This window comes from Notamacropus eugenii, chromosome 7, assembly GCF_028372415.1.
Source record: "Notamacropus eugenii isolate mMacEug1 chromosome 7, mMacEug1.pri_v2, whole genome shotgun sequence".
Classification (NCBI taxonomy): Eukaryota; Metazoa; Chordata; class Mammalia; order Diprotodontia; family Macropodidae; genus Notamacropus; species Notamacropus eugenii.
This window is the reverse complement of record NC_092878.1, coordinates 39,766,277-39,791,384: the sequence shown is the minus strand read 5'-3', so window position 1 is coordinate 39,791,384 and position 25,108 is coordinate 39,766,277. Positions and strand designations below refer to the sequence as shown.

Sequence of the window (25,108 nt, the reverse complement as noted above, 5' to 3'; positions counted from 1 at the left end):
TATTTCAATCAATGATTAAATGGGTTCTTCTACCAAGGGTCTGCTACATACTAACCACATTATTTCCCTTTAAGGGCAGCTTTAGGGAGCAGCCTGCATTTTTTATAGAGAACTCTTGTTGACCCTCTAACTTTCTTGGCCACATGATCCCTTTCTATGATTGTCTAAGAAACATATTTCTAATGGCTTCGTAAAGCCACTGAAATTGACTCTTTACTATCAGTAAAGAGATTACTTTGTATCACTCTAAAATGTTATTTGTTTTCCTAGATTTAGATTCAGCAGATACATGTTTGAATCCCAGCTCTGTCACTAACCAAATATGTTACCTTGGATAAGTGACTCTGTCTCAGTTTCCTCGTCTGTAAAATGAGGGGATTGGTTTACATGACCTGTAAAGTCACTGGTAGCCTATATCTATGATCTGCAATCTAACATCTGTATTCTTTGTAGCTTAGAATCATAGAATGTAGTTAGTGTGTTGACTTTTGAGCCCTGAACTTGATATCATAGATTATTGATATAAAATTAGAAGGTCCCTTAGAGGCCATTGAGTCCAACCTCCTGTTTTTACAGATGAATAAAACTGAGGCCCAAATAAGGAAAGTGACCAGCTTAGAGTGACACAGGCAGTGAATAGCAACACTAGTATTTCAGTCTGGTCCTCTTGACTATAAATCCTGGACCTTTCCAAATTTGGCTCTGTCCCTTATTACTTGTGTGACTTTGGAAAAGTTACTTAACTACTCTGAGTAGATTTCAGTTTCTTCATCTGTATAATGGACTAGATGATTTATAATTGTGGTTCCTTCTAGCCCCAGATCTATGGTCTTAGAAATAATCTTGTCTGGCTCCCTTCATTTTTATTTTGTTGTTGTTGAGTTGTTTTAGGTTGTTTTAGTTGTGCCTGACTCTTTATGACCCCATTTGAGGTTTTCTTGGCAAAGATATTGGGGTCATTTGCCATGTCCTTCTCCAGCTCATTTTACAGATGAGGCAACTGAGGCAAACAGGGTTGAATGACTTGCTCAGGATCACACAGCTAGTAAGTATCTGAGGCCAGACATGAATTCAGAAAGATGATTTTTCCTGACTCTAGGCCCTGCACTCTATCCATTGTGCCACCTCACTGCCCATTTTTTAGGGAGCAAATTTCATGCCCAGAGAAAAGCTGCTCAAAATAATTATTTAGGAGTAGAACTGAGGCTACAACTCAACCCTCCCAATTCAAAGTTTACTTTTCTTTCTGCTCACTGTAATGCAGTCCCACCCACTCTTGTTAAAGGATCATTAACCCTCTATTTCTCTTTTGTTATTTCTTGTTATCATTAATAACTAGATGTCACTGCCTAAAAGTGGAAGACATTTCAGAAGAAGAAATTGTATGTGCTCCCAAGGCAATTAGTACTAATATGTAGGAGAGGGTTACTGTCTTGTTAAAGTCCTTCCTTCAGGTGACTCCCTGGCATATTTATTAACTAACCTAGGAAACATCAGGAAGCCTCAGGTGTTAGTTGAGAAAGAGCCACCTCATTGAGGAAATCTGGAACAAGTCCCATGACAGGGACAGGTGGCTCATAATTATTTCATGAGATAGATATCCCAAGGGCTTGGAAACGGTGGGAAAGAAGATGTCTGGTGTATTCAAGTTATAAAGGGGTTGGCTCTTTTAGAGGAAATATAGATTTATTTGCCAGAGAAGAAGCCTTTTGAATAGAAAATAAAGATTTGTACTCATGAACATATTTTACTGAAGTCCAGCTTACTATTTTGCACATCAAATAAAATTTTACTCATAGCAGTATCATAGATTTTGAGCTGGAAAGGAGGTCAAAGGTCATCTCTTCCAGCCCCATCATTTTACAGATGAGACAGTTAAGCCATCGAGAGGATAAATGATTTGTCCAAGATCATACAAATAGGAAACATGGGAGCCAGGATTTGAACCCAGGTCTTCTGACTCCAAATGCAGTGTTCTTTCCAAAATTACAGAAGCACTTAACATAAATGATGACCTTAATCTTCACTGCCTTCAGTTTTATTTAGAAAAGTGTGAGTCCTTTCCTTCATTTCACTGAGTTAACTGTGCTTGAGATATTTTGTAGTACTAGAGAATGTCACAGTGTAAGTAAGAAAAGCTTGGCTGAACTGGTTTTTGAATCTTCATTAGTCTATTATAAGCCATATCTCAATTTTATTTTGTCTGTATTTATCACTTTGGCTTGAGAACAGTTATAGAAAATGCTTGTTAAACAAAATCACTGTACAGACTTGTCACTACATGGTAAACGTGTGGTATGATGATGTGGGTCTAGGAGCTGTGGTTGGGGAATTCTAGGAATCTTGGGCTTAGTTGTCATTGGACATTGCCCCGCCTCTCTGTGCCTTGAGTCTCCTGTTTAGAAAGTTACGTCTCGCATAAACAGCTCAGATCCCCTGGGAGGATAGGTGCTTTGTGTGTGTTCTGTCCTGTTGGTTAAGATCTGCTGTGTTACCTGAAGGCTGGTTCAAAGGTAAGTTAGGAGATTTATATTTATGTGCTTTCACTAGGTATATTTACACACTTAATATATATGCTTACGTATACTTGCTTAGCATATATAAATAGTATATATAAGTCTATATAGTATATGTGTATATACTTTGTAATATGCTATATATAGTACGTACTCTATAGTAGACACTTTATAATATGTTCTAGATTACATATACTATATTATATATAGTATATACCTATGTATATATGTTAGTTTCAATATGAACTCAGATTCAAAATTTTAATTGTAATTTTGGTGATTTTTATCTTATATTCCACCTTGTTCTTCTCCCTCCATTTCCATCCTCAAAAGCCACTAAAATCTTCCTGGGGGATGGCAGTGGTGGGAAGTGGAATTCATTTCAGTACTCTGATTAGTTGTGTTTTGCAAATACATTTCCAGAGATAGACAAGGAGACAACATCCATATGGGAAAATGATCTTACTCTTATATCTAATTTTATAGACATCAAGGGTTGATGGTAAACTCTTTGTAAGGGTGATATTAGCTATGTACAGGGTACTCAACCTTCCTTTTCTTTTAAGATGTTCCTTAATAATATATTATGACCCCTTTCCTCCCCCCCCCAAAAAAGGAAATCCCAACAAACCTGTCAATGTAGATTGGGCAAGAAGTGGTATTCTGGAAATGCTTCTATTTTGAGACTAGAAAAATTGGATAGGTATTGAGCTATGATTGAGATAATTTTGCAATATGTTATGAAATAAACCCTTTTCAGTGAAATCTAATAGATGGGCTTTTTTCCACGATGGGTCCTGAATAATTCTGTTTGATGCTCACTTGCCTGAAATAGGTGCACATGGACATCATAGAGAGGTCTGGAAGGGATTGTAGAGGTCATTTATTTTACCTTTTCATTTCATCGATGAGGAAGTGGGTCCAGAGAGATTAAAGGGATTTGCCTGAAGTTATGCAGATAGTCAATGACAAAGCTAGAATTTGAACCTCGATTCTTCAAATCCAGTTCTTTTTACTCAAGATATAGGAAAAGACTTCATAAGTGATTGAAATGCTTTAAGTTTGGTTTTGAATGGAGGTCTTTGTAGTTTGGCCCTGACAAAGCTCTCATGTTTGATGAGCCGCAGGAAGAGTGAAGGTCATTGAAGGAATATTGAGGAGCTGAATGGCAAGAAGAGGGCACAAAAGCTGAAGATGAATGAGCAGGACCAGTTGGCAATGTCTGAACACAGAGCTTCATAACAGGCTGGTTCATTGATGTTGCAGAGCTATCATTAAAGAAGGGCATGGATTAGGTTACTCTTGAGGTCTCTTTTGGCTCTAAGTCTTTGATTCTCTAAATTCTCTTTTACAAGAAACACACGACCTGTTGGTAGGATATTCTGGAATTCATATTTTATATTTCATGGCGACTGCTTTCCGTGACATTCATGTGGATAGCATTGGAAAGAAGGAAACTCAGTCTACACAACTGATTCTTCAGAGCAGACTAGGAAGATTCACTAGAAAGTGCTTATTCCCTCTTTTAAATGGTAGGAACAGAATGGAAAAGCAAAACGTCAGGATAATCCACAAATGGGATAACAAGTCTGTGAGGAATCAAAAAAGCTCTGAAATAGAGAGTCTTTTATTTTGACACAGCACATGTTAGGATCTAAGAATTTTTGCTGTCATTAAACTATATAAAAATAAGTTTTTAAAAATTGAAACTAATTACAGTAACTCACAAGTATAGCACTTTAGACTTACATTGTGCTCTATCTCACAAAAATTCAGGGAGGTTTGGTAATTTATAGTAACACCATTTTGCAGAAGAAGCAACTGGCGGATGGTAAAATGACTTACTCAGGGTCACATAGGTAGTAGGAACAAGAATTCAAATTCAAGACTCCTGGCTCCAAGTCTACTTTGCTTTTCCACTGTTTTCATTTGCTATTGTATAAAAGGAAATTCCAAAATTAGAGCCTCCGAGGAATTTAAAGTGATCTCAGAGATCATTAAGTTCAGTCCTGTCATTTTTATAGAAATAGGTCCTGACAAGTTATGTGATTTGCCAAGGTACATTTGATATGTGTATGTGTGTGTGTGTGTGTGTGTGTGTGTGTGTGTGTACACTGCCATATATATGTAATTTTTAAAATGCTATTTACAAAACTCCTCAAAGCAGGGTCCTAAAGCAATAAAAACAATAGCTCAAATTTATATAGGATTTCCTATATGCCAGATTCTGTCCTAAGCACTTTAGAAATATTATCTCCTTTGACCCTCACAACAATCCTGGGAGGTAGGTGTTGTTATTGTTTCCATTTTACAGATGAGGAAACTAAGGCAAACAGAGATTAAGTGACTGGTCCAGAGTCACGCAGCTATTAAGTGTTTATACCCAAATTTGAACTCAAATCTTCCTGACTCCAGGTCCAAGTGAGTTCAAAGAGAAAAAAAAAGTGAGAACTGTCTTTCCTTTCTTTGGCGATTATTATCCTATTTTTCTGTGAAGATGACATTAATATCTCTCATGTATTGGCACTGAGATAGCAGCATCTTCTAAACATCTGGGTATACTCTGGGTAGATTGTCTAATTGCTGTTTTAGTATCAACAGAAGAATACATAAATATAAATCATTGTTGACAGTAGTTAATTTTCCTTCAAAGAGAGACAGCTTGTTCTGTAGGGGAAAGAACAGTGGGTTTAGGGGTGAAGGCTTAAACCTGATACTTGCCTAGCTTTTGTATGGCCTGGTAGAAGTAGTTTTCCCCTCTCTTGGGCATCAGTTTCCTGGGCTGGTAGATTGGACGCTTGTCACAATAATAATGATGACTCATAATTCATTTGAAAGTTTAAAAAGCACTAGTTTTAATATGTTCTCATTTTATCTCTATGATATTATTTATGTGAACTCTAAGGTCTGTTCCAGCTCAGAATCATCTTGTCTTAAACTAAATCAAATATAGATTTTTAAGGTTCTATTGGGGGGAAAACACCTGCCTGATTGTAACTTTTATCTGCTTCATTAGCCACCTGTGAGAATCTATTTCATTTAGTGAGCAGGTAGATTGAGAAGCTGAAAAACAGCTACACAGCCATAGTTTTTATTATAGGTTTTATGTGAATGCCTATGAACAAAGCCATGGTTCAGGGTCTGAAGATTTGGCTGCCAGGGGTTACAGAAGCCATTGGAAGGAACTTCCTGTTCTTCTGCTGCCTGGCACCATGCCCTATACTACTGTCATAGCCTCTTTAAAGAGCCACCCGTAGAACTCCTGCGTGGAGTCAGAGCCAGATGGGAAGTGATCCAGAGCTGCTGCTTGCTTGTTCTTCCTTATGACATGCTGCCAAAAGCTGTCTCATCCTAGGGATTCTGTTCATTCTGAGTTTATTTGGGGAAATTAAAGTGACTTGGTGATTACCTGGGTCTCTAGGAATTCTGCTTTGTTATATCTAAAGTGGCGTAGCCACGGTGATGAAGCAAGGGGAAAAAAATAATTTAGGCTGTTAGATGTGTGATTCAGGAAGTCTGGAGTTCCAAACCAGCCTGTAGATACTTCGTAACTATGTGATCCTGGGTGAGAGTCTGTCTGCCTCAGTTTCCTCATCTGTAAAATAGGGATAACAACAGTACCTACCTCCTAATTTTGTTGGATGTTAATGACAACAAGAGACCATATTTGTAAAGTGCTTTGCTAGGTGGAACAGTGAATAGTGCTGGACCTTCAGGAAGACTTGGTTCAAATTTGGCCTGAGGCACATACTAGTTGTGTGACCCTAGGCAAGTCACTTCACCCTGTTTGCCTCTATTTCCTCATCTGTAAAATGAGCTGGAGAAGGAAATGGCAAACCACTCCAATATCTCTGTTAAAAAAAACCCCAAATGGGGCCATGAAGACTCAGACACAGCTGAAAAATGACTGAACCACAGCATTGCAGATCTTGAGACACTGGCTGTTACTACATTTTCAGGTCCATTTGAAAAGTGTCTCCATGAATTCCTGCTTGACTTGGTCTGGAGTGATTAGTTTATTCAACACATTTGTCATCAAACTAAGATTACAAATTCTTGTTTATCTTGAATGTGTGAAAGATGGAACCATAGCAGTGACTGCTTCTAAGCCTTAATTTTCATTTCCAAGTCCAGAACCATTTTCTGTATATAATAGTCACTTAACAGATATCTGTTGAATGAATATTCATTCAGAAAAATCATTCACTGAACATCAGTTTGGATATGATAGAGCTATATGGTCCTGTTCTGACAGGTAAAGGGTCCCTGCTCTCTGGGAAGTTACAATGAGGAGATAATGAGCTTTGATGTAGAAAAAAGTTGAGGATTTAGCAAAGTAACAAGTGAATGATTACAGAAAAAGGATTAAATTGGTGCTATAAATTCATAAATCTGTATACATATATATATATATATATATATACACTCATTGAGCGACTATGTATTTTCAGGATGTACAGTTAGAATTAAGCTATAGAATTCTAGGACTCAGATGGGTTGGGGTCACTGGAAATAAGCAGCACAGTCTGGATTGTACATTTCTTACCTCTTTGACTTAAGACACGTTTTCTCTTTGCTCTTGGTACCAAGAGACTAATTCTAAGCACTGTATGGTCATAGGGTAATAGAAATTGAGCTAGAAGTTGTCTAGGTGGGTTCTATAGGTCATCCAAAAGACATAGTGTAGTGCCAGGGAATGAATACTGATTTTGGAATACCAAGGAACTGAGTTCTAATCTTGTTATGATTACTTATTATCTCTGTGACCAGTTACTTCACTGTGGATCTTAGTCTCCTCATCTATAAACTATGGGGGGGGGGGAGGAGTTGGACTAGATGACCTCTTAATGTTCCTTCCAACTCTAAATCTATGATCCTAGCCTATCCTCTTTGTTTTACAGAAGAGGAAAGAGGCCTAGAGAGGTTAAATATCTTTCCTAAAGTCACCAGTGAATAAATGAAAACTTGGTTTCAAACTTGTACTTTCTGATACGGAATCCAGTATTCTTTTCACAACACAGGTTGAATCCTCCATCTATCTGTCTGTCTGTCTGTCTGTCTGTCTGTCTGTCTGTCTGTCTATCTATCTATCTATCTATCTATCTATCTATCTATCTATCTATCTATCTATCTATCCCACCTGATATTGCCAACTCTCTCAATTTGAGCCACCATGAGGCAGATGTGGTCATCTGGTCTTTACTGGTTTTTTGAGGATCAAATGCTATTACAGAGCACTGTTTTGGGGACCTGAGGGAAGTTAGCATTCAGAATATAAGCTTATCTTAGGCAGAAGAATATCTAAGCATAACCTACCTCAGTTATGTTCATTACTTCCTCCTTCACTCACTGGCTGATTTCAGGAAGATCCCATAACCACCATACACCAAATAGAGCCATGAAAGTCTTTTCATTCTCAGAGAACATTTCATAGGTATCATTTCCTGCTCCCATGGTACAGGCACGAGTTCACATGACTATCTTAACCTGTTGGGTTAGTTTATCCAGTACCTAAGCCTTCCCTTAGCTGGGCTAAGATCCACCCAGCAACAGTGTCAGAGATAGGAAAGTGTTGAAATGAGGAATAGCTAACATAGTGTCTGCATGAGTTTGGTGAGATATGTTCTGATTCATTCTGAAGGCTAATCCTAGAGTTCATATCTGGTGATATGCTTGTGTTGTCTTTGGTGAAAGAATCATCTCATGTCATAAGTATTGTATTATACGCTGTATTAGAAAGAGACCAGGTGGATCTTTCTCACAATGGGAACTAGGTCCACGAAGGGAATCCACATTGCTCATTGCTTTTGAAAGGAGAATTGTACCAAAAAAAGTTCACAAATTAATTTTGCCTAAAATTTGAGTGAACATTCCTCCCTAGAGGATCGTTATATGCCTTCCTATAAACACATAGTAAGGATTTTAACAAAATAGGATAGTGACCTAGAGCAGCACTTCTTAAACTGTGAGTCATGGCCCAATATGGGATTGTGAAAAATTTGGCAACAGTAAAAGGTTTCTGAACATGCAACAACCAAAAATTAATTAAAAATGAAATGTGTAATGAATCTGAGGTTTTTTTCTGACTGTGTTGCATTGAGGACTTCAATGCAACCGTGGTTCTGAACACAAAGCATGCACACTTTGCACTGCGCATATCCTCAGGCCATGCAATGCCAAGGAATGCTGCCAAACTGGAAAAGGGGAAAAGAAGTTTGGGGTCATGAGTGGAAAAAGTTTAGGAAACCCTGCTCTAGGTCCCAGCAGCCCAAGGGATCTCTCTTGTAGAAAGGAAATTGGGAGGATCTCTGCGAACTCCTTCTTCTGAGATTGACTGTTCACTTGTTTTCATTTTACTGGAATTAAGAGGATGAAATCCCCTACTTTGGTGTGTTAATGACATTTGAGAATATATAGTTTTGAATGCACTTGTGTCATCAGAAGTAAAATGGCATAGCGGAAAGAGGACTGGACTTCAAGTCAGGAGAGATGGATTCTAGTTCAACCTCAAGCGATTAAAATGACGATGGACAAGTTTTTTTAAATCTGAGTTTATTTCCTCACCTGAAAAATGGGAGTAATCATGAATGAATGAAGCATTTAGGATGTATTTATTATATGTCATGCTGGGGAGACAAGCAGAAAAGTAAGATGGTCCCTTTCTCCATTGAGATGCCAGGGGAGATTGTGATCACAGTAGTGACTGTAATTTGACTTGTTTGGCACATGTCTTTCCCACTGCCTCAGCTAGGCATGCTTGCCTTCTCTGTGAGTGGCAGTTGATTGAGGCTGACAAGGTTATTGGAGAGGGTAAGAGCAGACAGCATTTTAAAATGGAGCTTGTAAGGGCTCTGCTTAAAGCATTATGTTCGTCATTACTTTTTTAAAAATTATCCTTCTACCCATGATTCCACTGATGTAGGGAGCTGCCTCTCAGGAACTCCTACCCACAACTCTACTCTACCTTCCCTGAGGGCATGGTGAGGGAAGGTCATCTTCACTCCAGATTCCACGTTGCTCCCTGTACGTGTACTCTTATAAAGGGTTTGTCCTCTCGAAGAGGACCATGATGTCAGGAAGATGATGCCACGATTTGCAAGTGAACTGGATTTCAATGAGGGAGGGCTGATTTGTACTCATAGGACTGTTGGGAAGAAATGCACACTCTAATATATGGTATAACTGGGACCTAGAATCTCAAATCTCATCTTTTTGCTAAACTGGAGAAGGAACATGTTTTCATCTACCCTGGATTGGTATTCTAAAGACTTGGTTTCAAATCCCAACTTTATTGCTTACTACAGGCAAATTATTGAACTTCTCTGATCATTAGTTTCTTCATTTGGAAAATGAGAGAATAGGAATAGATGATCCCTAAGGTTCCTTTGAGTTCTAAATTTTATGATCCTTTGAATAGTCATTACCATAGGAATGTGGCTTATTATTCTTCCTGTCCTTATGACCTTTTTGATTATATTTATTCACTTTTAAAAATTATTGTTTGTTACGTACTTAATATGCATACAATTAACATTTTGATATACAGATAGAGAAAAAAGGGTATTGTATATGAAAATGTGAGCTTCTGTTATGGAAGTCTTTGTTTTCTTCATTTAATTCAAATTTAATATGTTCCAATACTGCCCTACTTGTTTGCGCCCCTCTTCTGGACCTTCCTTCTGTTCTTTTCTGGGTATTTTTAATGATTCATTGGAGCTCTTTTCCATCACCTTTTTATATTCCTAAATCTCCCTCCAAATAAAAAGTACAAAGCCCTCCCTTGTAACAAACATAGTTGTACAAAACAAATCTTTGAAATGTTCAGTTTTCTGAAATTCTCCTTTTATAGTTTTTATGTCAGTAATATCTCATTTCTTTCATATGCCATAGAATTCCAGACCAGGAGTCAGGACAACTTGAGTTCAGATCTAGCCTCATAGTCTTACTATCTGCATGACCCCAGGACAAGACCCAGTTAACTCACTGGCAAAATGGGGGTAACAATACCATTTACTTCTCTGAAGGTGAAATGATTTCATTGTAAAGCATTTAGTATAGTGCCTAGCACATAGTGAGCACTATATAAATATTAGCTGCTATTATTAATATTATTTGTGATCAATTTCCTCTATGCTTTGGATGGGAGACTTTTATCACAGAAATTTGATAAAAACCATTTTCCTCAGTTAACTGTTTTCTTTCTAATTCCAATTACATTGTTTTTGTGCAGAAACTTTATAACTGTAAGCAAACAAAATTACCCATTTTGTCTCCCGTTATCTTCTTTATTCTTGATTTGGTCAAGACCTTTGCCCCCCAGCCACATGGTGTATAAGATATTGATCTAAAATTAATTTCTCTCAGACTGCTTACTCAGTAATTTTTGATGAATAATGAGATTTTTCTCTCCGTATCTGAGGTCCTCCAGTTTATCAAACACTATCCTACAGTGTTCAGTTGTTTCTATTTTTCAGGGAGTACAGTAAATCTTACTTCTCTTCTATCCTGTTTTAACAGGCCCTTTGTTTTTCATAGTATATACTTTACATTTTTTCTATTTTTTCTAATCTAATGGCTTTAATCCCCCATTGCTTTTTACCTGAAAGCACTTTCCTTGCAACTCTGTGAAGCAGATGTTATTATCCCATTTTGCAGATGAAGGAAATTCAGATTCAGAGACATTGTGACTGGTCCTCTGTTACACATTTGTGCACTGTGGAAACTAAGACTCAGTCTTTTATTTTGAATCCAGAACTCTGTCCAATATGTTGTGCCCCTTGCCTCTGTAGTCCTTGTAACTGAATGAAGAGGGATTGGGGTTCACATCCTCCATATATGCTCAGGATATCCTAACAATTTCTTTATTACTTGTGCACAATAATGAACATACTCTTAGAGATACAGGGTTAGATCCTATATCTGAACCCTTCTGTCCAAGGAAAGCTTTTCCCCAAAGTTTTCTCCTCTTGTTGATTTAAGTAGGTAGGTATTAGACCTTGTTGTTTGCCCTTCATTTTCAAAGACAAGCAATGGCATCATGGGGTGATGCCTTGACTTGTGTATGATTTGGATGTAAGTGAGACAGAGCTGCACAAAGTCGTCCGTGATCACTGGCAAAGAAGACCCTGAAGTCTCCCTGAACTGTGCCTGGAACAGATGCTTGAATTCACAGTAAGCTCCCTCATAGTGTGATTGTTGCAAACCTGCCATCCATGAAGGGGGTCTTGTTAATCAGTTGGCAGTTTCTATTAACGTTGCCATTTGTAAGACAGTAAGGCACTTTGAATTAGAATGAGAAATGGGAAAGAGGGAAGGGAAAGGAGGTCCAAGTTCCCCTTTTGGTCTGAGGCTCTGGATATTGTTACTGGTTTTCTGAAGATGAATAGTTAATGATAATGTTATTGGCAAAAGTTACATACTTGGCATTTTGTTTTTGAACTGCAAGCTCAAGTATCTCAAATATTCAGATGAATCAGCAGAAAATGCTAAAAGATGCCATTTATTCTTTCAGGTTTGGGTCAGTCTTAAAACATAAGAAATATATGAGGTCTGTGTCACATGCTGAAATGAGGAATGTGAAGATTACAATCCTCTTTATCTCTTTCCTTAGACCAGAGCTTTAAAGTTCTCACTGGCATGATTGAAAAGATTAGATTTCATAGGTAGAGATCTGAGTTGGAATCTCAGCTCTGCCATTTACTTTTGTGACCTTAATCAAGTTACTTTGCATTTTTACTGCCATAAAATGAAAGTTTAAACTAGGTAAAGTCCCTTCGAACTCTAAAGTTTTAAATGGCTTCTTGCTTTGGTTATAAGAGCCTTCTTTTGAACAAACAAACAAACCTTTGGTAACATTACTGGGTTCGTAACTTATTAAGTAGTGGCCAGAGAGAATTATGAAAACCCAGCCTTTCAATATTTCCATGGATTCACATGTAAAGAGCATTCAGATTCCAAAATATAAAGATAAACCAATACAATAATATAAAGGATGTCACATTGAAATACTGCCCTTGGTTCAAATCCTGACCATACTACTTGTGTGACTTCAGATGTATGTGTTAATCTGTATTCTTCAATTCCCTTATCTGTAAAATGAAAGGGTTGGAATTAATTTCTAAAGTTCCTTCAAGCTTTAGATCTAGAATTCTATGGATATATGAAGGGAAAATACCTATGTTGGTAGAGAATGGAAATGTGACTAGCTGAAGTGTACAACCACCTACCAAAGGCAGCAATGAGTCCCTGTGTTCATTAAGTGCCTATTATGTGCAGGGCACTATGTCAAGTGCTGGGGATATGAATACAATGCAGAAAAGTTGCTCTTTGTTCTGGAAACAAAGTGGTGTTGCTTCTTATCCTGATGACATGAGGGCAGCTAGTGTATAGCGTACAGTATAGTGTAGTGGATGGAGTTCTAGATCTGGAGTCGGGAAGACTCATCTTCCTAAATTTAAATCTGGCATCTGACACTTAACTAGCTGTGTGACCCTGGGCAGGTCATTTAATTCTGTTTGCCTCAGTTTCTTTATCTATAAAATGAGCTGGAGAAAGAAATAGCAAATCACTCGAGTACCTTTGGTAAGAAAATCCCAGATGGGATCATAAAGATATTGGAGATAACTGAACAATGACTAACCACAGACACATGTCATAGAAGAAAGAGCATTAGAATTTGTGTGACTGGGTGTATTAACTTAAATTCTAAGAATAATTTTCCTTATTTCCAAAATGGGAGTCTCACCCATACTACCAAGTTTCGGGGGTTGTTTAGAGGATCCAATCAGATAACTTTTAAAGAGATTTGAAATTATGAAGTGTTTTAAAAAGTGAAAGTTATCATTTAGAAGTTGAGAATATAGTCAAGTTTTTCCTTCGCTACCATGATCAACCCTTGAATTTATGTAAAGGTAAAAATCTCATTAGAGTGTTATATTTTCATGTCCAAGCCAATGTCCCATAGATTTATTATTTCTAGTTATAGCAGAGTTTATAAAACTTGATCCTATCTCTTTCTCTGGCTTCTGTCCAATTAGTAATACTTTCTATAATAAAATAACTTCATTGATTGCCATTAGTTTTGTAGTCTTGCAAGAGGAAGCTAATCTTTTTATGATTATTTTGTCCACCAGTAAGAAACAGTTTCTCTTTTATTGCCTTTCCTGGATGGGGATTCACAGTCTCCTATCCCAATCACCTAAAAGCCAAAGAAAAACTTCCCAAGCTCTAAGCTCTTTAAATCCACCTACCCCAAAACAGATAAAGCAACTAAAAATGCACAAGAGATCTCTCGTTGACCTTGTTGACAAGATTCATCTGATTCGTATGTGAAGAAAATTCACATTTATAATTAAGTTCAGTACATAGACTAATTTGAAACTCCCAGGATTTCATTGTTAGGGTATGCCTATTACTGATGTAGATCTCAACTGCAGTGCTCTTGGATATATGTAGTTTTCCTGAGTTGCTGCAGTCCTTAAAATTCTTCCAGCCCTCTCTGGATTTAGGTCCTTTATTCCTTAGACAAGAGATTCAGAGGCCATCTTTATTTCACTCTTACACTTTTTAAGCTTGCTAGGAACTGCTAGGGCAGCTAGGTGGTCCAGTGGATAGAGCATTGGGCTTGGAGTCAGGAACACTTATCTTACTGAGTTCAAATCTTGTTCTCAAGACCCTTACTAGCTAAGTGACTCTAAGGAAATCACTTAACCATGTTTACCTCAGTTTCCTCATCTGCAAAATGAACTGGAAAAACGAATGGCAAACCACTCCAAGATCTATACCAAGAAAACCCCACATGAGACCTGCTATAATCCTTGAAGTCCCAATCCTTGAGATTACCACACAATAATGAGATACCTCAGAAGGACTTTACGAGAATTTGACTTGCCCAAATCTGCAAGGCTGGGTAGTAGCAGAGATAGAATCTCCTGGCTCTATATCCAATGCAAAGTCATTTTACAGAGTCCTGGACTTTGATGTATAAAGACTTCAATTCAGATCCTGCCTCAATTACTTATTAGCTCTGTGGGCAAGTTTACCTCTCTCACTCTCAGTTTCATCTTCTGTAAAATGAAGATAATAGTAGGACCAAGTTCTCAGGGTTGTAAGAATCAAAGAAGATGGTGTATGGATGTGAATTGCTTTGTAGACCGTACAGTTAAAAATTGTAATATATATGTGTGTGAACAAAATACACACACACACACATACATGTTTTCATAGTAAAAAGTCATGATTTCTTTCATGTAAACACTCCTATTGAAGGGACAGTTGGTGGGGTAATAGATAGAGTTCCTAGCCCGGAGTCAGAAGACTCCTCTTCTGAGTTCAAACCTGGCCTCAGCCACGTACTAGTTGTGTGACCCTGGGCAAGTCACTTCACCCTGTTTGCTTCAGTTTCCTCATCTGTAAGAGGAGCTGGAAAAGGAAATATCAAACCATTCCAATATCTTTGGCAAGAAAACCTTAAATGGGGTCACAAAGGGTCAGATATAATTGAAATTCCTGAACAATTCCAGCTGATGCAGTAAGTGCTTTCTCTACTCCTTAGCAGATGGTCTACATGAGTAGTATCCCAAAATTTATTATCTTAGGGCTTCTTCAGTTCAGCTAGACTAGTTCTCAAACAATAGACATAATAGTCTTTACCAGGCTCACTTTTGTTTTTATTTTGTTAGGACATAGTAGCAAAGGATCATGGGTTTGGAAATAGAAGAGATCTTTAAGGTCATCTAGTTCAACACTGATTTTACAGATGAGGAGCCTGAGGTCTATACATGTAGTCAAGTGACAGGCCAGTATTTGAATCCAAATTGAACACTTTGTCAGCTATGACAGAAGACACTCTATACTGGCACAACCTTGAAGAACTTATTTGTTTTCATTTGCTTTATTCTCCCTCCTTTCCCTGTTCTACCTGTGCTTCCCAGGGGCTGCAAGGTGGTGTGATAGGTACAGCCCTTATCCTGGAATTAGGAAGACCCAAGTTCAAAGTTGACCTCAAAATCATTTTCTAGTTCTATGACTGAGCAGATCATTTAACCTCTCTTTGCTCAGTTTCCTCAATTGCAAAAATGGGAATAATAGCAGCAGCTACCTTTCAGGGTTATTGTGGGAATCCAATGAGAATATTGGTGAAACACTTAGCGCAGTGCCTGGCACATGCCACATAAATGCTTATTCCCTTTCCCTTCTCCCTGCATCTTCATAACTATTTTTCTCCTTGGCTATTAGTAATCAGTAAATGTGGATGAATCTCCTCCCTTATAGCAGCATATAATTTGTTATCCACTTCCTCCCATTAGAATGTAAGTTCATTGCAAGTAGGCATTGTTTCAGGGCCTGGCATGTAGTAAATTATTTATTAATGCTTTCTTGCATGATCATTGTATGTGACATTACTTTAACTTTCTAAACCAAAAGTACAATCAATTCCGTTATGTGTGTTGTCTTCTTTTAGGATGTAAAATACCTTGATGGTAGGCGGTAACTATCTTCTCTTTTATATTTATATCTCCTCTCCCCCCTATCCCCCATGCCTGGGACATGATAAATGCTTAATAAATGCTTTATCACCAATTAATTCCTCAGTGCCTGCTATTCCCGTTTCTACTTTTAATTTTTTTCTCTTGATGTCTGCTACTGTTTTCTTTTATGTTTTCTTATCTCTTCCTGACTTTTGTCCATACTTCTCAATTTTGACAGAGAAATGCTGAACTTTTATAGAGCTTACTGTGCCCCACTGTTCCTTCCTTTCCATTGAAAACCAACTGATCACTGCATATTCAGTGCAATACAGGTCAGCTCTTCTCCACTCTGTTTATTTGTTGTTGGTTATTTCTGGACTGCTTCTATATCAAAATTTTTTTTTGGTGACTTGATGGGAGAGAAGATGGAATGGGATGCTGGAGAGAAGAATATTTAAAATTGCAAAGCCATTCTAGAAACATCAGGCTTTTGGAAATCTGGCATAGTTGAGCCATAAATTTGATGCTTATTGTTTATGACTATTGTTCAAGAGATAGTTTGAGAAGTTAATATAGTTAGAGGGATTGAGGGACGCAGATTGAATTAAGGATTTAGATTAACCGTGTGTGTGTGTGTGTGTGTGTGTGTGTGTGTGTGTGTGTGTGTGTGTGTGTGTGATTGGGAAAGGAGACTGGAGAGAAGAAAATAAAGAGTCTGGCTAAAAATGTTATTGTTCACTTGTTTCAGTTGTGCCCACTTCTTTGTGATCCTATTTGGAATTTTCTTGGTGAAGATACTGGAATGGTCTGCCATTTCCTTCTTCACCTTATTTTATAGATGAGGAAACTGAGGTAAACAAGGTTAAGTGACTTACCCAGGGTCACACAGCTACTAAGTGTCTGAGGTCACATTTGAACTCATGTCTTCCTGACTCTAGTTCCAGCACTCTAACCCACTGCATCACTCAGCTGCCCAAAAATATTGTTCTATTATAATGGAGCTTAGACTAGAATAGGGGGATAAGTGTCTCAGAGAGGCACAAAACAAAGTGGTTGGGTTGGGGAAGGAGGATGTTGCAGAGATGATCAGCCCAGGCTTCACTGACAGAGGTGACATTTGAGAAGGGATTTAAAGGATGGGTAGGAATTCATCAGCCAGAGCGGGAGGTGACTCAGATGAAGAGGCAGAGTGTGTACCAAGTGATTTGTGTTAGAAGTGGCAGGATCTGACATTTGGATGTGGGAGTCAAGGGACAATAAAGTACTGATGGAAAATAGCATAATATTCCATTTTAGTTCTCTGAAAATAATTTTTATTTTTAGTTTAAACTCATCTAGAAAACCCAACGGTTTTAAATACCTTGATGCAATTGTTATTGTCGTTTCTTCTGGTTTTATTTTATTTTGTTTTGTTTTTACTGAAGACAGAGAATTCAAGTACCTTTATACAATTACTTTTGTAAGAGGGAATTTTGAATTAAGTTCAATCTGACGTGAGGGACTTTTGCAAGGTTTCCACTTAGTTTATACCATCCTCCTCCTTCCCCGTCAACAACCATGAAATTGATGGCAAGAAAAAGAAGAGAGAACTGATTTATACTTTTCTCCTTTAGGAGCTTCTTCTTGGTATTTTGCTCTTTTAATCTTTGACAGAGAATATTCTCATATAATTAAGTGGCCAAAAACAAATAAAAATGGGTATATGCTTCATTATTGATTTATGCTAAAAGTATGTGACTGCCAGGGCTTCAAAGCAAGCTAGGACAAGGTAAATGGTTAACTTAATCCATAAAAACTGAAACCTTTGGACCTTATAATTTCAAGCTGTTTGCAAAGACAAGTCTACCAAACTATGAGCAAGGCCAAAATGAAAGCAAAGCTGATAGTAAACAATTTGATCGCCAGTATTTAAATGGTGAATTTTGCTTTCCTGAGTGCTTCCCCTTTCTGCTCTAAGTTCTACAGTTTTAACTAGAGGTATTATTCATTATTAGCAAAATCAGTATATGAAAATTTTTAAATGAAACTTAAAATTTAAAACTTAAAAAACGTAAGGGGAAAGAATGTTATGTGTTACTTTGTCAATGTTCTAAAAACTCAATTTAAAAAAATTCTAAAATTAAAATAAATTCATCCACATAGAAATGTGTTACCCTGATATCTTCTCAGTATTTGTAAACTTCCAGGAATGGCACCATATCTCCCATTTTTTAAAAATGTAAATTAATTGAAGGATGATTATGTATATATATAATTTTACTTTATAAAACTCAATTTAATTTTTTATTCTCAATTCAAACACTTTGAAAATGAACATTTTCATTTATCCGGCAGAATTCAGATGAGGATGGTATGTGAAGCCATGAGTGTTCATTTCATGCCACTTCTTTTAAAAAAATAATTACAATAAACTCTACAGAGTACCTTCTTACCGATCCTGCTTGTCTTTGCTTCCTTCTGAACGTTTTTTTAATTATTTTATGTGGATTTTAAAAATGTTTCAAGGGCTCTCCTTTTGTTGGTATCACTTTTGTTAACCTTCCTACCTCCCCCAACCCCACACACTAAAAATGAAGGGAAAATAAATCTTGTACCAATTAAGCATGGTTAAGTAAAATAAATTCACATATGTAATGATATAAACATATATGCACATATGTATATATGTTATGAGCATATATACAAATACACATAAAAATGTATGTATGTATATATGTGTATATATACACATACATATATATAAATACATTTGTATCTCTTTGTACCATCAGTCCATCACTGTCTGTCAGGAGGTAAGCAACTTTACTTCGTTAGAGGTCTTCTGGAAGTATACTTGGTCATTGCTTTGATCAGAGTTCTTAAATCTTTCAAAGTTGTCTTTCTTTACAATCTTATTGGCATTACATAAATCGTTCTCACTTTGCTAACATTTATATAGCATTTACTATACGCCAGGCATTGTGCTAAGCACTTTACGTACAATTATTATCTCATTCGATCTTCACAACAATCCTGGGAGGTAGGTGCTGTTATTGTTCCCATTTAATAGATGAGGAAACTGAGGCACACAGAAATAAGTGACTTACCTAGGCTGGCACAGCTAGTAGGTGTCTGAGGTAAAATTTGAACTTGGGTCTTCCTGACACCAGTAGTCTTTCTACTGCACCATCTAGATGCCTCAGTCTGAAATAGTCTGTTTAAATAATTCTAATGGTGCAATCTTGTTCTATTGCTTTCATATAATACAATTTGTTTAGCCATTCACCACTTAATGGACACACCCCCTTAGATTCCAATGGTATGTTTTGCTTTTTTTTTTCTTTCTCCTTTTCACACCCTTTTCAGGATCAGGAAGTTTGTTTTGCTTACAGGGACTATTATTCTCTTTATTATCCTCAACCACTCCTCTCCCTCTTTTTAATTGTTTCCCTGTAGAGTTTGTTTTATTTCTACACCAAATAGTTGGCATTTGTGTGTGCATAGGTGGGTGTGTACACGTGCATTTTTGTGTAACCTTCCTTTGTATGGTTACATGAGAGTGAGGTTTATCTGATGCCTGCTTCCTACTCCCCTTTCCTCCATATTCATATATTCTTCACATGTGCCTATATTATGAGAAATAGTAAGTTTCATCCATATTTCCACCCAGAATCAGCACACTCGTACAACCTCTATTTTTCTTATTTAATTCCCTCAATACCCTTTGAAGATATTAAGGTTCTGAAGGGAAACTTGTTTGGTCTTCCTCTAACAAAATGTTAGCACTGCATCATTGTGTCTGTGCCTTCCAAATGTTCGAATAAATTTGTCTAAGTTTCTCTTGACTATTGTGTCTCTATTTCAAAGTTCCTACTCAGCTTTGATCTTTTCATCAGAAATTCTTGAAAGCCTTCTATGCCATTAAAGGTCTATTTTTCCCCCAAAAGATTATATTCAGCTTTGCAAGGTAAATTATTGTTGTTTGTAGGGAAAGAAGTTCCTAACACAGATTACCCTTGTCAGACTTTTTTTTCTTTATGGACAGACTGTTTAACTTTTTATATTTGAATCCCTGGCTGCAAGCACAATGCCTGATGCATTTTTGTTGTTGTTCAGTTGTGTCCATTTGTTTGTGACCCCATTTGGGGTTTTCTTGGCAAGGATATTGGAGTTGTTTGACATGTTCTTCTCCAGCTTATCTTACAGATCAGGAACTGAGACAAGTAGGTCTAAGTGACTTGCCCAGGGTTACACAACTAGTATGCGTCTTAGGCGGGATTTGAACTTAGGTCTTCCTAAGATTCCAGAAGATACATCCCCACCTGACACATAGTAGGTACTTAATAAATACCTATTGATTGATTTTAGTGGTACATGAGGAAAGGCAGAATTGAATGCAAATATTAAATGGACTGTCCATTTGAGTTCAGAACCCTGTCTTCCAATCCTGCTTGACTCTTCTCCTAGTTAAACCTTCATTATAATTACATGGTATCTACAAAAATGTGTTGTAAGACTTTGTGCCAGTTGGATTTTGAAGGAAGCACTTAAACATGGTAGAAGTTCATTTTAGTCTTGAGACAGGAGAAGGCAGGATGGGAAAGAGGTGGTTAGTAAGTTATCCAGTTTGCCAGCATATGTATGCCAGTATATAGGGATGGGGTATGATATGGATATTATGAAATAAATATAGGTAGATAGCCTAGGGCCAGACTGTGGATGACCTTGAATGTCATAATTGAGACCATCTACCAAGGCAAAAAAGGTTGGGAGTATGACTCCACATTCTACATACTCCTTGAGCTGCTTGTGTCATGTTTTTCCATTTTTCTATCAAAGTTGTCTTTGTGCATCATTTTAAGCTTATTTCACCCAGATTAATTACTTAGGGACCTGTGTTTTACTGTTGTTGTCTTTTCAGGGAAGATAACTTTCTTAAGACATATAAAGGTGTTGAGGCATTACAAGAGTGCTACCAAGTCACTTTTCAGGGTGTAAGGGCAGGAAATTTTCACCTGCCATTTCAAGTGACATTATTTCAGTTTGAGAGTAGAGCATGGTGGGGTCATTTGACAATGTTAGTGTCTCCTGATGCACTGAGAGGAAGTCAAAGGTAGGTCAGATAATTTATTCATTTTATTGGTGTACTCAGAAGGTATTTTCAAACATTCATACACTGATTAACATCATAACCAAAAAATCTAATTATATAGCTAGACATATAACTCAGGGATACAGTACAAGGAGTATCATTCCTTAAATCTTACAGGCAGGGTGGTGTAGTAGAAACTAGACCAGCTCTGAAATTGAAGGATTCTAGTTCAAATCCCACCTATGACCTCTATTACTTGAGAGTCTTTGGGTGAATCATTTAACTTCCTTGGGCCTTAGTTTCCTCATCTGTAAAATGAAAGGATCAAACTAGATGGCCTGTGAACTCACTTCTAGCTCTTAGTATCCTGTGACATTTCTGATGCACTAATCTGTACAAATGTTTGATCCTGGAATCAGATGTACTCCCAGAACCATATATGATTCAGATAACTTTGCATGGGCCTGTGGTACCTATGATAGAGGCTGTTAAACCCCAGGCTTAAATCTCTATTGCTGTAGGATATATATTTAGTTTATTACCCTTTGGTTTGACAGCCTCAAGCCTAATCATCCCTATGGAGATGATTCTCATAATCATACATCCAGATCTAATCTGTTTCCTGAGCACTGTTCCTGAATCACCACCTTCCTCCTAGACATCTCAAATTGGATGCTCTGTAGGCATTTCAAATTCAACATGTTCAAAACTCTTTCTCATTCCCTTCTCAAGCTGTCCCCTCTTAGTGTTGAGGGTACCACTGCCCTGTTGGTCCACCCATGTTTGTAACCTCAGTCATTGTCAACTCCTCATTCTCACTCACCCCATGAATCAACCTGTTGTCAAATCTTATCTCTTTAATCTTCTCAATATTTCTTGTATAAGTTCACTTCTCTTCTCTCAAACAACTACGATGCTTGTGAAGGCCCTCATCGCACCTTACCTAGAGTATCCAAGCAGTCTTCTCTTTTTAAATTTATTTATTTATTTTTAGTTTTCGACATTCATTTCCACAAGATTTTGAGTTCCAAATTTTCTCCCCATCTCTCCCCTGCTCCCACCCCAAGACACTTTCCCCCGATCTGCCTTCCCTTCTGTCACACCCCTCTCTTCCCTTATCCCCATCTTCTCTATTTTCTTGTGTTTGAACCTGGATTTGAACTCAGGAAGATGAGTCTTCCTGACTTCAGGCCTGGCACTCTATCCACTGTGCCACCTAACTGTTGTTCATATATCACATCAAATAATGCTATTTCAGTTTGAGGGCAGAGCATTGTGAAGGCATTTGACAATGCTAATGACCCCTCCAAGGCACAAGTAGGGGTTGCAAAGAGATAGAGGATAAAGAGCTCTGGACCTGGAATCAAGAAAACCTGAATTCAAATGCTGTCTCAGATACCTACTAGATATGTGACCCTAGGCAATTCACTTAATCTTTCTCTGCCTCAGTTTTCTCATCTGTAAAATAGGAATAATAACAAATACTTTATAGGGTTGCTGTGAGGATCAGATGATATAATACATGTAAAGAGCTTTGCGAAGCTTAAGTGCTAAATGAATGCTAGGTATTATCAATTATGTCATCATCAACTTGGCAACCTCTGACATGCCATACCCTTGGGATTGTAGGATTACATCAACTTTGTTGCTGGAACTTCTTATATATTTTTCTTTGGGAACTTTCCAGTGCTGTATTCCAGGTGTTCCTAGTCCCTGTATCATATTACATAACAATATTTCAGTTTGGGGTGGAGCATCATAGAGGCACTTGACAGTGCTAAATTAATACTGCTTCCAGGCTTGAAAGGAAGGAACAGGTAGATGGCTTTTCTAGAGCTGTTCATCCCTTGTCTGTAGAGGACTTGGGTTTTCACTTTGCCACTTTGTCACTCAAGGGCTAAAATAGACAATTGAGAATTAGGTGACCAGCAGTGTTGATTGGCATGTGTGTCCTTATATCCTTTTTGTTTGCACCAGGGAAATCTTTCATGTTAATAAATCCTTTAGAATTACATTTAAGTAATATATTTCTATTCTTTAAGATCTAGAACTGGACTCATTTAAACATTGCTGGATTATTTGCAGGAAACAGTGTTAAGCCTAGAATGTTTGGATGCTAGATATTTAAGATGGACACTGGAAAACTCTTGTGCCCTTTGAAAAGGGCCCAAAATGGTGATGATTTTCCTCCTTCCATCCTATCAAAAACTAAGAACCTTCTAACTGCAATAGATAGTAGATACATTAGGGAAATACTGAAAGTAGTTATCTGTAACCAAGCTTACTTATTTTAGAGCATCCTTTTTTTGGCTGAATTCCATGTGGGTTCCAAGATAATTACATAGGAAAATGAAGAATTCAGTTTTCTGCACTGTATTGACAAGATTTTTGTATTTGCATTTAATCACCTCAGCTTCCTTTATCTCAGTACAGTAAGCCCTCTTCCTTCATTTACATACCACTGAGAGCTATATGATAAATGAGAAAGAATTGGAATAGAAAAAATCTGGGTAGTCATTTCATAAATAACTAAACTTGGATGTTGTACTGAAGTCAAGAAATCCCCAGCTCATCAACTAATATCAAAAAACCTCATATAATTTTTAGAATTTTTTTTCCCCTTTTGGTGTTTGAAAGCTCCTGAGAGCTACAATATATTTTTAGAATTTACCTTGGTTTCAATTCATGTGATTCCCTGGTTTTGCTAGGTTAGGTTGGATGAAAGGGAGAGATTGAAGGTGCTTTTAAAGGGAGGTGATGACTCCTAGAATCCAAGGTCCTAGAGGAACAGGAGAGAAAGGAATCCAGGAGCCTAGAGAGAGGGATTAGCCTTCATGAGAAATAGGAAAACCCATTTCTATTGAAATAGTTTGTCCCCTGGGATAGGAGCTAAGAACCTGACGGTTATATTCAGTTCTTCCTTCCCTCACCTCACTCATGAATCAATTCCCCTCTCTCTCTCCACCAAATATAAAGTTAGTCACCAAAGACTACATAGTTTCCTTCAAAATATATATTGTACGTTAATCACAAGCCTATAATCACAAGCTTCTGGGGAGGCTAAGGCTAATGCAGCACTTGAGTTTACAAGTTCTGGGTTCAAATCCCAATTTAGTCAAGTCACTTAAATACTGTGGCTCTTAGTTTTTTCATCTTTAGAATAAAGGAATTGGGCAAACTGATCTATTAGTCCTGTGGTTTTATGGTTCTGAATTTCACAGTGTAATGATTTTAGCCAGCCCTTCCTTGTTATAAAATATTGTCTTCTTTTACATGACTATTTTCAAATATCATTCTGTCATCAATTTAAAAATTTTTTGTGTGTGTTTGGTTATCCACAAGTATTTATTAAGTGACTCCTCTTAATGAGGCATACATTTTCAGATATGATCATTGAGTTTCTTTATCTGTCAATTAATTAATTAGTTTGTTTGCTTCCCGCTTGCCTGCCTATACTTATTTGTTTCGTTAGAATATATGCTTCTTGAAAGGGCATGGGGTTGCTTCATTTGTGAATTTGTATCTATAGTGCCAGAGCATAGGAAGTGCTAAATGTCTGCTGGTTGATGGACTGACAAAGGAAAGGTCCCCCAAAGTGTTATTAGAGGAGGAAGACTTCACTCTTTGCCAGGAATAGTGGGAAAGGGGGTTCAGACTATGGAATACTTCCAAGAGGAGGGAACTCAGATGGGCCTTGATATAAGGGAAGGGCTTCTACAAGAAATTGTGGGAAGGAAAATCTGTTTCAGAAATAGGGGATAGCATGAGAAAAGGCATGGTAATTGGGATTGGCAATAGTAGAATGAGAATAAACAGTAGTTCTAGTTGGAAATGGGTGTGTAAAAGGGAGCAGTTTGTGATAAAGCTTGAAAGTAAAATTGGAGTCAGATGTGGAAAGGGGATCTTAAGCTACTGTAAAGTTTGTGTTTTTAAGCTGAAGAATAATGACATGATCAGAATGTTAGAAAGGATACGCAGGCAGCCATGTACGGTTTATAGAGGTAAAATGAGGACAAATGCTGTCCCTAAACATAGGTTTCTGCTTTACTTTT

The 25,108-nt window shown here is 37.5% G+C and overlaps 1 protein-coding gene across 4 annotated transcripts in view; it reads left to right on the top strand.

Annotated features, from left to right (window-relative positions):
• STXBP6 (syntaxin binding protein 6) overlaps window positions 1–25,108 on the top strand; it is a 351,813-nt gene that overhangs the window by 69,116 nt on the left and 257,589 nt on the right. Inside the window, exon 1 of one of the 4 annotated variants that reach the window (XM_072624347.1) lies at window positions 2,259–2,513. The exons of the other annotated variants lie outside the window; for them this stretch is intronic. The gene's annotated coding sequence lies outside the window, so the exon portion shown is untranslated. Of the gene's footprint in view, window positions 1–2,258; window positions 2,514–25,108 lie in introns of those variants that run through there. 4 annotated transcript variants of the gene reach the window in all.